Source organism: Falco cherrug, chromosome 3 (genome assembly GCF_023634085.1).
Source record: "Falco cherrug isolate bFalChe1 chromosome 3, bFalChe1.pri, whole genome shotgun sequence".
NCBI classification, from domain to species: Eukaryota; Metazoa; Chordata; class Aves; order Falconiformes; family Falconidae; genus Falco; species Falco cherrug.
In genome coordinates this window covers 21,672,946-21,689,201 of record NC_073699.1, presented here as the reverse complement: position 1 = coordinate 21,689,201, position 16,256 = coordinate 21,672,946, and positions in this window count along the sequence as shown.

Below are 16,256 nucleotides of genomic sequence, written 5' to 3'. Positions count from 1 at the left end.
CTTCATTGCAAGGATTAACAGAACTACTACTCATTCAATAACTGCACACAGTTATACGCTGCCACTGGAATAACACTTGTGAAATGCAAAAGAGCTGTTCAGAGAATCATTTAAGATTTTGCAAGTTCAAACATAGCATACACAAATTATGAGGATGAAGAGTTTGCTAAATACTGAATTAATTTGATCATAAATACAAATGAAGGCAAAGGCAATGGAAAAGCTTAGGAAAAAAATGGGAGAGATGATAAACCATTTAGGAAATGTCTCCTAACAGAATTGCAATCTCATTCATCATTGTTATTCAGGAAAAAACAACTTATGCAACAAGGCTGTTAGAGGTGAACAACAGGCAAATTGGACACCTAGATAATAGAAAATTTGATATGGTTTGGAAGAGTAAGGGGGGACCTTAACAACTAGTTAGTCTCTCAGGAGAGATTCACATTGGGAGTTTTTTGCTATATCAAGAACTGTCAGAGTTCTGATCTTTGAATGTGTGCTGAGAGCTAAGAATAGGCAAACATTTTCTTGTACACGTATCTTGTTCCTTTTTGCTGATTTTGATGTGCCAAGAAGGGTAAATGTGACATTTCTTTCTCCTTTTAAGAGGAACAGAAAAGGACTGCCCATATGGGCTTACCTTTCAATCACTACAGAGCAAGAAATGCAACAAATCTATAACTCCTTTTTTGGGATATCTTGGTGTATGTATAGGTGCAAAGCTCCAAACACTGTGCAAACACTAGCTTGTGTATATTGATGTGAAATCTTTCAACAAATGCAGATGTGGTGCTGCAGAGGTTTGTGCATGCCAGTTTTTGGATGTCACAGCCGCCTGCAGTTAAATAATTGTGCATTGGAAAAAATACATTAACGTCTGCATATATTTGAAGTATTGCACCTGAAAACAACACAAGGCAGCCAAATATATACACTAACCATGAAAGGTTGCTTGATGAAAACAGATGTCCCACTGTTTGGCTCCAGATGTCTGGGTACGTTATACAATGGGTGTGTGTGTGTGATTTTTGACTGTGAACTTTATCACTATAGAGAGGTCAGGTGTTGGCACTCTTGGCATGAGCAGGAGGATGGTTCCGGTGGACTGCCAGACCAGATGCCAGATTCATGTTTCACACTAGACTTTCAGCTGGGGTACGGCTTCATGAAAAGCAGTGGAGCCCGGAGGTTTGTGCTGGCTGAGGATCTTGTCCACATGGTCATCTCTGGTAAGTGTTTATGAGAAGGGGAATTATTTTCAACACATTATTTGTAAAAAGTCCAAAGTGAAGTGATGCATTTAATTTCCACAGGAGAAAAAAAAAAACTTCTTTGGTCTGGATTCAAAAAAAATGCACAAAGCACTAGAAGAAAAGTAGCAGTGACCTTTTTATTCAGTAATTCTTTGGATCAGCACTCACAGAGGACATGAGAAATCAAGAGAACACGAGCTCAGCGGAGTGCCCTGAGAAGAGCAGAGGAGAATGGCCAGGCCAGCTGGAGGCAAATATGTCTCCACCTCCATCTCTTATCTTTCACTACTGCCTAGGCAGTAGGCTGCACGGCACCTGGTGACGGAGAAGAGAAGTTCAGGATGGAGTCTGGGACTGGAAAACATCCATATGTCACAAACAAATATTTGGAATTTGTTCTTTCCTCATTTTCATCCATTGGACTTACTCCAGCTTGTATAAAAAGTAATTGGAGCAGGGGCTGGAGTTTCAGTGTTTTGTTTTTGATGAAAATGCTTGGCATTGATTTTTTTTTTTTTTTTCAGTAAGGAATAAACTGTATTCTTTTTCTTACCAACACTGTTCCCCCATCACTATGACTGTAACCTGCAAGTCCCTTGCCTGCATTTTCATATCGCAAAACTGCAAGTCAAAACACACCATAAATGGTAATTTCAGGCACATTTTGCCAAGCCCAAACTTAGAATCATTGAATCACTGAGACTGGAAAGGACCTTGGGATGTCTCTAGCTCAGTCTCCTGCCTGAAGTAGGGTCAGCACTGAATTCAGACCAGGTTGCTCTGGACATTGTCTAGTTAGTTGAAAATCTCCAGGGAAGGAGATACCAGAAACAACTACCTGGGTAACTTGTTCCAGTGCTGACCACCCTTGTGATGAACATGTTTTCCTTCATGTCCAGTCAGAATCTCCCCTATTTCAGTTGATGACCATTGTCTCTCGTGTTCCTGGCAGGCACCTCTGCAAAGCCTGGCTCTGTCTTCTCAGTCACCTTCTCTCAAGACCTGGAAGGCTGCTACTGTCTTCTCCAAAGACTTCTCCTACCTGTTCCTTGTTTCTTCATCCTCATAGAGCCTAGAATTATACACAGTGGTTTTCAAATCCATTCTTTAAACTTTTGGAATGTGCACAAGATTTGTAAATAGGTATTTTTCCTCTTCTCCTTGACATTAGCAGTTAGAATAGTTAATTAATGTCATTGAAACTCAGTGAAACACAATATTCTACCCTGCAATGAAATGGCTTTTTTCAAGTTGTTCTTACAAGAAAGATTTCCACTGGGTTAGTGTCACCAGATCCCACATCAGCACAAAATCCGTGGGCTTTGTAGAGATGTTGAGCTTTTTTCTACATATGCACCCAGAAAGCTACACTAAGTAGTCTTCATCTGTGCTGATCCAACACTACATGGTAATGAATTTGTATTGAACAGAATGACATGAGGGACAGATGTTATTGGACTGATCTACTGCAATATGCTGATATGAAGAAAATCACTCCAAACCTTTCTTTCAGTTTATGGAAAGAATTTACATCAGCAATTATAGCAACTGCCTGCTGAGAATATGGTTTAGGTAGCCACACAGTAAGAAGAGGGAACAGTCCATCTTGGATGGTTGCATGGAAAGGGAAGAATCAGAAATGGAAGCTAATGTGAGCAAACAACCCAGAAAACATGAAGAAGTATGACTGACACTCAGCAAACGTACTCAGAGAGTTTAAATTGGATGTGTATAATTTCTCACATTCTTTGCCCATTAACATAGCTTGTACAGTTATAGCTTGGGACATTTTCTTTCACTGTGTCATAATGCTGTAAAATGACTTAAAAAAATATACTTCCAAGGTTTGTCATAAGTTTTTCAGTATACTAATATTGAGATATCTGTTGTACTAGGCATGAATGCAGAAGAAAATAGTCTTTGTTTTAAAGCAATTACAAACTAATGACGCAAAGATATAGATGCCTTAACTCCAGACAGAATCATCTGTGGAATGAAGCCCAAACCAGATAAAATAGTAGGGGTGACAGAAAGAAATTTGCTTCCCATACAGAAGTCCAACACGAAGCTGTGGGAATCACTGCTGTTTTCCTCTGTGTGTTTTGACAAAAATGCCCAATTTTGCAAAGGCAAGCATTTTATTCTGACCAGCAGCAGGGAAACCCACAGGGTGAGGAGAACCATTTGTCACACAGAAATTGTGAGATATGTTTGCATATAAACTTTTAATTAAAATTGCTGCTCTTACCCTACTGCTGGTGGAAGCCATAATGGTGACAAATGAGCTCTCTTGCAACCCAAACAGTATGGGTGCTAACTGTTAGAGATTATGAAGCAGTATTAAGTCTGGAAGAAACCTGGTTTATGATCTTACACAGGGATCCATGTAAATGATCCCATTTTTTAACGTAGCTGTCACAGTTCTCAGAAATACTGTGATAATAAAGCCAGCGAGGCTTGCAGTTACCCATATACTTAAGTACAGATTTGGCTCTAAATTGCAGTGATAATATAATCATAGGTTAACTCCGCAGCAAGTTTTGTGCTGAAATGCCTGTTCAGCTCATAGTTTCACCAAGGCTTGGCAGGGGAAGAGGGTCTCACTGCAAGACGTGTGCCAGAGCTTGCTCCGCAGTTGCATTATATCACCCTGTGGATCTCACAGGGCTCTCCAAAGCAAGTGTTGGCCAAGGTGGGCAAGGCTAGGATGACCAAAGGAGGCAAATATCTCTAATCCATTGCTGCTGTAAGCCACAGAGGCTAGGAGAAGTGCATAACTTTGCTCAGTGATGGGGGAGACTGCTCCCCAGCACTGGAAATTGCCATTGCATGCAGCTTCACAAGCAGACAAAGTGGGAGCCAAAGAGGAAAGTGGTCTTGTCAGGGTTACAGAACAAATCAGCGCAGGAGATGGGCAGAGACTTACTCCTCAGTAGGAGTCTATTGATTTTTTAACTGCTGGGCATATTTGGCTGCTGAAAGAGTCCTAGGGCTCAAATGAGATACAAGAACAAATAATTCACAGCAGACCTCAAAGACGAGAAATTTTTGGCTATGTATCTTGCCCCCCCTATAATTTCTTTTCTCAATTATTTTAATGGAAGTCGGTGAAAAATGATGAGAGTTAAAAAAACCAAACCAATGGGGTTTCGGCTTCAGCAGTGGGAACATGGATTGTGAAAGAGTGCAGAAATATAACTCATGATCATCCGCAAAAATGTGAAGGATGTCAATGTGATGCCTAAACACAGACATTTCGGATTACTCTTGGGTATCTTTACCTGGCCTTCAGCTGGCACTCCAAAGTGAAGCACAACTCCCATGGGTCATCTGTCTTCTCTCCTGGCCTTGTTTGTCATCTCAGAAATGTACGCACATGCCAATAAAGCTTCATTCAAGGAGTGGTTCTCTGTTACAGTCCAGGCTGTTTCAGGTCCATAAACAGCTGGGTTTGGTATTGCTGTGTAGGTAGTTCTCACTTTTAGTTATGTCTACACCTTCTGTGCTTTGGGATTTAAACAATTGCTCTTGAGTTCACTTGAACTTTCATGAACAATAGTGTGTGCAAAATTCAAATTACCAGAAAAAACACTTCCTTTCTTTTAGTTCATCTGTCATGTTTGTGGGTAGAGCTTATCTTTGAAATGGATTGGTGCAGTTGGCCTGCTTGGGAAAAAAAGAAAAGACTTAAGTATTAGAATAAGTTACTGATGCTATCAGCTGGAGAAATGAGGCTTTATTTCTCCTGAAACTACTAATCTCTGTTTTAAACTAATGTCTTTCTCAGAGGCCTAATACGTTTGGGGAACTGTGCATCTGCAGGAACTGAGATGGAAGTGGGACGTCTTCCTTTATCAAATATATATTATGCTTAAAGAGTTATGCAGAAATGGGAAACAGATTTCAGTAATTCACTAACTCATAGGAAATAATGAGGGGTCTTCCTCTGGCCCTCCAGAGGACAAAATCCATACCATGGTGTCAATGGGGCCGTTGGGAGCCTGACAGCTGAGAAGGGCTTCTCAGTCACATTGCCAGAACACCTTAGCCAGAAAGAAGTGATTCTGACCCTGTGATTTAAGGGTAAACTGTCACTGAAGCTGTGGACAGGCATTTTGAACCCTTTGACAGGCTGTAAATACTATTGTTAAGATAAAGCACCTTTCAAAAAATCAGTTTTGGAGAATACAGCAGGATTTTTAAAAATGGAATTTTCAGAAGTCATCACTAGTGTGCAATTTTATCTGAATTTGGATTAGAATCCTACTGTGTTGGGATTAGGTTATCAAAAATGTAGTTTCTGGACCTCAAAAGCTACATGGTATGTCTCTGCAAGAGGACAGCCTTCCCGCGCGCCGTGCTGGAGACCAGCAGAGCTGGTCCTTGTGGTCTGGAGCCTGACCCAGCTGCAGCTGGGAGCTGCTCCACCCTGCTGGGCTCTGATACCAAAAACTGCTCCACCAGCTCCTGCTGTCAAGAAGGAGAAAATGTAAATCACCATCCTCCTATTTGTGCCATGGCATGCAGGGTTTCTCACTTCAGCTGATGACGGCATAAAGCCTGCTTGATTACATCATGGTCCTAGTCTTCTTTAATTAACTTAGATTGTTTAGTGTAAGGAAGGTGTTCTGAAAATGTAAATCACAATGGTCCAACCAACAGTGAAGTACCTTTGGCCAGGAACCAAGTATCACCCAGTAAGAAATACTAATACCATTAATTCTGAATACCTGCTGCTTGTGTAAATTGTGGTACTTCAATTTTTTTCTTCCATGATGTATATTTGGGGGTGGAAATCAGTTTCGTATGGAAATCTATGTTGATCTCCAGAGTAAATGCTCTGTTGTATTAGTTGCCTATTTAAAATGTTTGTGACCTTGTATTTCTTCTTTTGGGTGGTGCCCATGTGATATATCTGTCTGTCATTATATGTCTAAAAAGAAGAGAAATATAAACCCAGTGATTTTTAGACTTTTGGCAGTATGACGGTTTGGAGTGAGAACATGATGCAATGGAGTGAGATTACTGATCTGAGATGTGCAAAGCCATAAATGATGTGGTATTGATCATATATACATATATATGAATGTATGTAGGTGTGTATATATAGAGATGAATATATATCTCATGGCGCTGAACTGCTTCTGTAGGCAGTCTTCCAGGGAGGCAACTTGTGGAAGATTGCTCCTGTTAAAAGGCAGTCAGGGCAGGTTGATGCAGAGCTGGAAGGGGTGCTGGCTGTGGTACCCTGCAAATTTGCTGACATCCTGTCACTGTGCTCCTGTTTCGAGTCTTGGATGCCAGTGTGAAGCTTCCTTAGCTGTCTCACCAACACTTGGTCCAAAAAACACATTTCCATCTGCAGAGGTATCATTTCAGCAGTGCCACAGAAATGTATTTGTTGGATCAGTGTCATACACTGTCTCAGAGTCTTTGAAAGTAATGAGTAGAGGTGAATTAATGAGTACAGAGAATTACTTTGTGCAGTCTTAGCATCCACAACGGACAAGCCTCCTAAGTTTTGGACATTCTGCTTCATTCTGTCGTGGAACTACATTTGTGTGAAATATATGCCCGGATCTCACTTGAAGTCAGGAGAAGTTTAGAATTCAGTCATCACTTTAGCTGTTTTCTCTGTATCTCTGTATGTTTGGCATAGTGGTACAGGCTTTAAACTCTTCTACGTTCCTGTCTCTGAAAATTACCACTCCTAAAAAGCTGCTGTATCTTCCCAGTTGTAAAGGATCAGCATGGAGAAGCAGATATGAGCTGTTGATGGGAGGTATATGTACAGCCTCCTGATGCAGGACATCCTTAGTAGATACCTCTGGGAACCACACAATCATAACAGCACGAACGTTGCCTTGAAGCTGAAGGTTATTGGAAGCCAGCGAGGAGGAGGTAGCACACGTGTACATCTCCAAGAGCATCACAAGAGATTGTGTTGGTGCTGCCTTATGCACAGGTCAGGTCTGAGTCACAGATCTCCCAAAGCAATTGTACTCTAACAAGCACCACACATTCATGAACTTTTCTGGACACAGTGAATCTGTGGAACAGGACCATGCTGAGCAATGACAGGGGTGAGGTGGAGAGAAGGGCAAGTCTGTTTGACGTTGTGAAACTTTTGGTTCAGTTTGGGTCACAAATTAGAAGAAGAAGGTCAGAGTGCCTATGAGCTGATCCATCAGAAAGTTTGCCCATCTAGAGGCCTTCAGGGTAGGCTACAGCTCGGGATCAACTGCGAGCCCAAAGCTGACTGTGATAAAGGAGATGCTGCATTTCCCTGACTGACTGACCTTATCGATACCCGTATAGGCTCACAGCAGACAGCCTGCCCTATCACTTGACAGCCACAGCTGTTGATGGGACTGTGACCCAAAATAGTACTGTTTTCAGTTCGGCAGAGCTCTAAAATTAACTCACAATTTATAGCGATGGTAAAATACTTCTGTCTTTTTTATGTTAGTTATTAACTAAGAATATTTTTCACTGGAGGTTTATTTTGCCAAAAACCTCTGAAATTATTTGCATCAGTGAACTATGATATAGGTAAAGCTCCATATAAATTATTTGATAGGGAATTAAAAAATAACAAGACAGCAAAGCTTGAAGAAATCACTCGCTCTTTGATTGGATTTGAGACCCCTCAGGTGACTCAGTTGATTTGCCAAGAAATGTGAATTTTAAAACTAGGCCAACAAAAAGCAGAGTGCACCCTCAACCTAAACCGAAAGCCATGCCCAAAAGTTTAACACACAAAGTTTCAGCATGTTCTCAGCTGTGACCGACTGAAGTTTTTATTATTCCATACTGCTCAGGGGTCTCTTTTAATTAATATCAAACACTGTGGAACAGAAGGAAATACATTAAAAAGGAAATTATTCCATTTCCCCCCAGCTGTTATTGCTAGATGTGCCACATTTTTGACTAGTGATTGTTAATAGAATTCTACGCTGTAATTTCAATGCTGCTCTATTACATATCTTAAGAGGCAAAAATGGTCTGGAAATGGGAGCTCGGGTCTGAACTGCAAGATTATTTATTAATCTTTTCCACAGTGTGACCCTGGGAGACTGCCTCAATTTCCCCATCCCTCAGTTAAGCTAATAACTGCTTGCTTCCTGTGGCCGCTATGAGGTTTAATTAATAATTTGGATTTGTCTCAGGTCTGTGCTTCCTTTTATGTGCTGTAGACTCAAGTGCACAACTCCTGTCGTACGCTGCCTGGGAAAGGAGGTTACAGCATCAGAAAGGAAATCTCCCCCAGTGCCTGCAGGCCCAGGGACGCTGGTCTGGTCTCCAGGTCAAAAAGGGCTCGGAGAGGCCAAGAGAAGAGAATGTGACTTGCAAACAAGTAGTCTTCTATGCAGAAAGACAGAAAAGGGATGAACAATGCCTGACACCTGTCCCAGTAGCTGAGCACCCTGTACGCACAGGAACCTGTCTGGCATGTGGAGATGGATGTAAAACCTCAGGAAGTGATACTGCAAAATGTCCACACTGAAAGGATGCATGTATGCAAAATGTATCACAGAGTGAGATGTAAAGTGTGGAAAAGAAAGGAGAAAGGTAAAGGGCATCTTATCAACTATGGGTAGATAGTGCAGAGATACTGTCTGCAGGTGGTGCTTGTGCAGTTCTCTGTGCCCTGTGCACTCACAATCACCTGAAAATTTGCCCCTGGGAGCAGCACTGTACTAAAACTCTAGCTGCAAGTCTTTTTAAAAAGATTGAAAGTGACAATGGTTTTCTGAGATCTGGTATCCGGGTTTGAGGACAGAACCACACAGGAGACTGGAGTCATGGCCAGGATCCAAGCACTTCATTATGTTGTGCCAATTCCTAAATAAGAGGCAATTAAAATGCAGCAACCTGTGCTGTTCCACTGCAGTGTAGCCATTAAGCTTCAGTTTGCACGTTAGGGTCCTATTTGGCAAACACAATATTTGTGCTAGTTGCGCAAAAAGACACCACACGACCATACACATCCCCTGAATGCCCAGCATGAGGCTTTGGAAAATCTGTGTGTGTTAAAATTATGAAATCTGGTGAGTTTATACAAGTTTCATATCTATAAATACCATGAGCCAGGTTTATACTTAAGAAAGCACATTATTGGTATTAAAGTATTAGTACAATAACAAAGCATTCACAGCGTGGCCACCAGTAGAGTTGCCCCCAAAAATGAAAGAAAATTGTGAGTAGAGTTTTTCTATGATATCTAATTTGCAGACATACTTCTTTGCACACCAGTGTTAGCTGGGACCCACAGCTCTCAATGCCCTTGACTGAAAAAAACTCCTATGAGCTGAAATGAGTAGGCTCAGTGAACATGGAATCAGCAGTTTCCTAACAAGGTCTCTATCTCCAGATTTAGGTTGGAAAGATTGACAAAAAAAATGGAGACTCTTAACCTGGATAATCTGTGATTCGAGTGTGAGCACTGTAGAACAGTGAGAAAGATGCAGTACAGGAAAACAGCAGGGCTCCTAAGGTTGCTTGCATGAGATGGCATTAAGGCCACGGAAAAATCCTAGCAGAAAAGAAGGAATAAAGGAGCAGTGTGCAAAAACTTTCTCTTACAGGCCTAGAATTTCAAAGAATGAGAGAACATACACAGTCTGATCTAAGCAAGGTAAAAGGAAGTTGGACAAGGTCTGAGAAGAGATGACATGACCAGAAGCCTGAATTAGCAGCACCACAAAAAGGGACTTCCAAAGGAAAATTCCCGGAATGCTCAAGACAAGTGAAGATGCTCTGGTAAGGATGTGCACGAGGATTCTTCAGGCAGATCCCATGGCAAAACCATTTTGGAATTGTTTAGTTTTTCTAGTGAAACAGCATCCTGGGAGCTCCTAACATAACCCAGTACCATCTCCTTTGCTCTCTTCTTGACTTCACCCGCTTCTATTTTTTGCAGAGACCCAGATACGCTGTCAACCTTGTGGCTTACTTTCTTCACTTAATGGATTTTCCTGCAGAGCTAGATTAAAAATAAAAGGATGCAGGGAGGAGATCTTTGGGTAATGGACTTGAAGTAATGGGGTATTTTGAGACAGTGGTGATGAGACCAAGAGACAGAAGGCCCTAGCTCTCCCATCTCCTGCAGAAGGCAGCGGACAGTCAAGCTCTGCATGGGAGAGATCCACATCTGCAGCTGGTGCTTACTTGGTCTTAGGAGAACCTTGACATCCCTGTGTGTTCTCTGTGTCCACAAGTAAGACAGTTAGGACTGTAACATATAACTTTTAAGGCTCTTTATATTTTCTCCTGGAGTGCAAAAGTATAGGAAATGGATTGGATTGGGATCTTTGCCTAACTTTGAACATTCAAAACTGTCATCGTCCTGAGCAACCAATCTGCAACAGGCCAGTTGCTCTTTAGGTTTATGGCCCTCTGTTAGATGGGAGTGGGAGTTTTCCAGATAATCTGATCTATAATTCATTGTACCCAGATGATCAAGTGAAAAGCATTAATTTTTACAACTTGTTCATTATTTTAAATGCTTTCTGTTTTCTGCTAGAGCTCCTCTGCCGAATATATAGAACTCCTGCAGATAATGGTTTACTTGCAGGCTGTATCTACATCTATTACAGACAGAGAAAAACAAAGGACTGTATGGACTTTATAACTGCAAGAACAACAAGTCATATATAAAAATATCCCCCGACTTCCACATAACAAGAAGGGAAAGTTAATGATGTTGCAGACATTTAAAAGCAGAAGTCACTTGGACTTTCAATACTTCTAAAACCTTGTAGTACTTTTAACAAATATCTACCAACTCCTTTACTACATACAAAGAGAGGGTGCTCAGGATCAGCAAGATGAGGTAGGGAGTCTATCCACTCTTACATTAATCTAAACAAAAAGAAAAAGTCTGTGACATTAGGCTTTGCAAAGCCAAGCTTTAGATCAGGCACTGACACCTCTTCAAAGGACCATTGCTGTATTCAGCGCAGGAGAGTACATGGCACATGGAACAGCTGTCCCCTTCCCAGTACAATGCAATCAGAAAATGCCCATGTTGATATTTAGTTAGCTATTAAATTCAATTTAATTTTCATAGTGCTGCATATTTGTGAGTTGGCTGTGCCCAGGGACATGAAAGAAATTGTGAGCGCTGAGCGGAGTTTTAACAGCTCAGCAGGGGAGGCTGGAATATCTCGTACCTGGGAAGGTACTGGATGGTGCCTGGTTGGTCCTTCCCAGTGCTGAGCAATGAGCAGTCTCACGAAGGGTACAGCCATCTTCCCAACCATGTTGGGCTGTACGAATGTGCAGTGATTTAGATAAGTGACTTCAGGAAAACACCAAGTCAGAAACTTAATTTCAGACAAGGCAAATGGCAAAAACATTAGGAACTGGGTCTCACGGGCAGTGGCAAGACCCTGCTGGAGATGCAGGAGGCGGCACAGGAAGCTGCAGGCTGAAATCCTGGTGACATTGGTGTGGATGGCAGGACATGTCTGTGACTTCAGGGGGAGACAGTTTCAGGCCAGGGCAAGGAACAGCAAAGGTGGGCTCAGCAAGTGTGGAGCAGCCAGCAGAGCTGGGCACCGGCGGGTGGGCAGGAGGAAGGCTGTGCTGCCACCTGCTCTGCACACAGCAGCTCTATCCTCTATAGCTGGATGCGTGGCATCCTGTCATATTTCTATCTCTAAATTAATTCAATTAAATGGGCATAATGTTACACAAATTGGCATATGGCTCTATTTCTGTTTCTCTTCTCAGTCCAAATAAAAGATGTTACTACATTTCAGGGAAGGTTTTGACTTTAAGAACCTCTAGAAGGCATAACTGTAATGATTTCCAGCTATTTTAGCCTTGCCGTTCTCCAGAGCTGTGCAGAACCCCTCGCGTCAGGAAGGCTTTCTGTGCCAACGGGTTTGAGAAGAGTGTATGCAGGAATCCAATGCCAGTGCTTGCACAGGACACCTGTGGATGCTTGGGACATGAGGAAGGTGACAAGTACAGCAAGCACTTGTCACGATGAAGACATCTATGCTTCCTAAATCTCAGAGACCCTACTTGGAAATGAAGATATATTGTAGAGTTCAGTCTAGATTTCTCCTAAACAGTGATATCTTGCCTCCTCACTGAGGCAAGGCAATTTTTTTCATTTCCCCATCATAAATACATATTATCCCAAGTTAGATGAAAGTCCAGCCTTCAGCCCAAGAAGAAAGACACAATTTCTGACTTTCCCAAATCGGAAGTAAAGTCCTTCTGTCTTCAAAAAAACTTTTGTGAAGGTTTCCTTGGGTTGCAAAGCTCAAGTCAGTAATCCCTTCCACACTGAGCTTTACTAAGCTTTTCTGGTGTTGTTAGTGTGACTCTTGGCATGAATAACTGCTACATTAGGAGTATCAGGTTTTAAGAATTTTTGAGAAAACCATCTGGTTGTGAAGTCTTCAAGCCAAACTTCGGGATGTTCATATGGTCTCATACATGGTCTCATGCCTCTCTAGTGCCCAGCTTGCTCAGTACAGTCATTGCAGTCTCCAAGGACTCAGCAGACAGCCTCTTACTAGAAAATGTCTCAAAACCATTTGTAAATTTGTATCTGCCAAAGGCTTTGGACTTCAAAAGAGATCCTTCATACAGCACAGTTAGCACAGTTTGCTAAGCCCAAGAGAGTCTGGAAATCCTGCACACCATGAAGCTTACACAAAAATCCTCCAAAAATCACTAAGATGTTTGCTACAAATGTCATATTTCAGGGGTTTGAATACAAATCCATCCTGTCTTCGGAAGTAGCGATGCAAATCTCTTTACTGCCCAGCTTAGAAAATATCATCTAACTCCTCACCTGCCCCAGTTTTCAGAGCCTGGAGGAAGCTGTGTTCAACTGGAGTTGAGATTGTAAACGTTGTGTAAGGGAAAATTATGCTTAGCTGAAAAATAGTAGAAGTGAAAAAGGAATGTTAAAAAATCCCATATATACTTGCATCATCCTACTCTAATCCATCTAATATGTGTCTGTTAAAACTGTCTTTCTCAGCTGTCAGTCTAAACATATCACTCACCTCCATGGATATTAACTTCCTCTGCACACGCTGTTATATTCAACTTTTTTTCCTTTCATCAGTGCAGCATAGCTTTTCCCTGTCGATGCCTCCTATTCTACAGATATTCTTTGTCAGTAATGATATGCTGCTCTTGCTCTTCAATTCCCTAGCTGCCATCACTCCTTTTTGTCCATTGCAATGGAGAAAGACCTCAGAACTCCAGGTCACAAAGCTGTTGTTTGTGCCTTAGTTAGTCTTCCATAACACCAAACAAAAAAGCATTATAAATGTCAGGGGAGATGTTTTTATGTCTACCCTCAGATATATGTCTGTATCTAAATAGAATAAATCTTTCTGCTCCCCTCCCTCCCAACTCCACAGAAATAAAACTTCATTTCTGAATTTTCCAGTGCATTTTATCTTCATTTGGACATAAACCACTTGGTGAAGAAACTTCTATTATGATACAGACTGAAGAGTGTTATCGATGGGAGAGAAATCATAAGTAATAGAATAATAATAGGAAAGTGCAGAGATGGAATTGTGGTACCTGAAAAAGCCTTTGCTCCACCCAAAGAATGCTTTTCATCCCACACACACTAGTTATTTGTTTTGGATAAGAGCTGGAAAATCTATTTGAAGATGAATAGTGAAATCAGAATATTTTTCCTTCCAGAACACTGATAAAACTAGTTTGGGACGAAATACTTTCCAATTATATCATTCTGTAACAATATATGTTAAATATTCTTTTGAAAATTATTTAAATCTAAATTGTGAATGTGCCTGGAAATCATATCAATTTTCCTAGAAGAAAGGGTGCTGGACATAAATATGATGGAAACCCTGACTTCTTCCCTTTAAAGTTATAAATACAAAACCACTTTGCTGGGGAAATTGTTGATTATGACTGGGAAGATTATGAAGTGCAGTTTCATTTGCAGTACCCAATGGGAACACAATAACTTCAGTGCTTTAGCTCCTCTATTCCCTGCAATTTATGGCATCTCAGGCAATCCAGCTTCCGCTGGGTGAAGCGGTTCAGCTGAGTTAATAAATGCTGTCCTCACTTTATACAAACAGTGCGTTGAAATTTACTTCCCCAAAGCACATCAGGTGTGATCAACAGCATCTGCTGTTTCTAGTGACCTTGTTTAAAGAAATAAAATAAGGCTCAGAAAAATTATGTTTTCCATGCTAGGCCTGTTGTTCTGTGAAAAAGATCTCAGCCCTAAAAGGAGTCAGCCAAGGTGCAGAGCTGGTCTGCACAATTCAGTGATGCTCTTGTCCCCGTGGATTGGAACTGACATAAATTTATGATGAGCGGCTGCTTTGATGAGATATATCTTTATGGTTTTGGTTAATGAATCTTAAAAACCCCTTCCCCTGCAAAACTTGAAACCACACAACATGCCCAGGTGTGGCCACCAGAGGAGATGGGACCCTTGTAAGGGATATTCAAGAATGAAGGTTTTATGGGTGCACTGTTTGGCCATCTCATCCTCATATTTTTTCCTTGCTACATCTACAGATGTCCTAACCTGAGACCTGTAGACTTACTTACCTAACTTGACCTAACTTGAGACCCTGAGATGAGTGGTATTCCTCAGGAGTCCATACAGGGACCAGTGCTGTTTAACATCTTTGTTGCTAACACAGACAGTGGGATTGAGTGCACTAGTTTTCTTCCCAAGGTCCCATATGGAGCCATTGACTCTGCTCCATCTTGTTCCTGTGATATCATGTTGGTGATGTCTTCTCTCACCATGGGCTAGCCCTGCGTGCCTGCTAACCCTGCACAGGTTGGAGACAGATGGAGACATCCATCTGTTGCTTCCAGACAGCACTTAAAAAATGGGGTGTTTTCTCAGAGCTCACAAAAGTCTGCCTTGCTGGCCATTGATAAACTTGGTGAGGACCTTGGGTGTCCCCTGGGCTGACTTTACCTGCTGGATCTTTGCACTTTCCTGGGAGGGTTTCTGGGGTGATGAAGCAGAGATAGTAGCTTGATTTCTGACCCTTTCCCCTCTTCCCCACTTCCCTCTGCTGTGAGCTCCTTTGAAGAGCTTGTCCTGCTCCCTGTGGCATCAGCCAACACCAGTAAGGAGGAGGGGATGTCTCTCCATGTCTGCAAGAGCCAATTACCCCTTGTGCCGGCAGCGAGGTCGCGCTGGCATGACTGCCACAACCATGCAGAGACCATTTCAACACCATCTCAGACATACAGAGATGTCTCAGTACACCCAGGCACCCCTGCTCTGTGCCAGGGAAATGGAGCCATTTGAGGGGCTTCTCCTTCTCTACGGCTCACGGAGGGTCTCTGGCAGGCAGCCTGCTGAGTGGGGTGTTCCCAACTCCATACTCTGTGGCATGGGGCTCCCCATCACACCTCTGGGTGCACCATTGCTCCCCTTTGCTTAGTGGGAGTTTGTTTCGGTTTGTTCAGCATTCAACTCAGGGTTAGGTAAAATGAGCAAACCCCCTCCCTGGCCAGCAGGACAGCTCTGTAGAAGGTTTAAATGTGTATCTCTAAGTGCTCGGCTCTGAAAGATGATTTATTTGTTTTGGGGGTTGAAGCCTCATATGTTCATTTGTTTTATTTTGTGCTCATCATTATCCCAATGTCCTGCTGAGAGGGGGAGGAAGGGTCGGAGGACAACCTGTCTCCTTAGCGGTGAGGAACAAAGTGTTTGTTCAGTTGATTGCAATCTACTGGATAACTTCTCTAAGCCTCGCTTTTAATTAACTACCATGCATTTTCTTGGGATTAGTGACTTGTCAGCATTTTTGGGGAGCTGGTGCTAGGAATTTTAAATAATAACAGCATTTATCTTCTGCGTGGACAGATTGTAGTTAGGCTGATAAAGATAAGTGAGGAGTTACAACAGGTTTTTCTAAGCGTGGGAGTGAAAGGTGGGAGAAGAATTTTATTTTTTTTTATAATTATAAGAATGATTTCATCTAATAATGATATTCCTTGTATTAG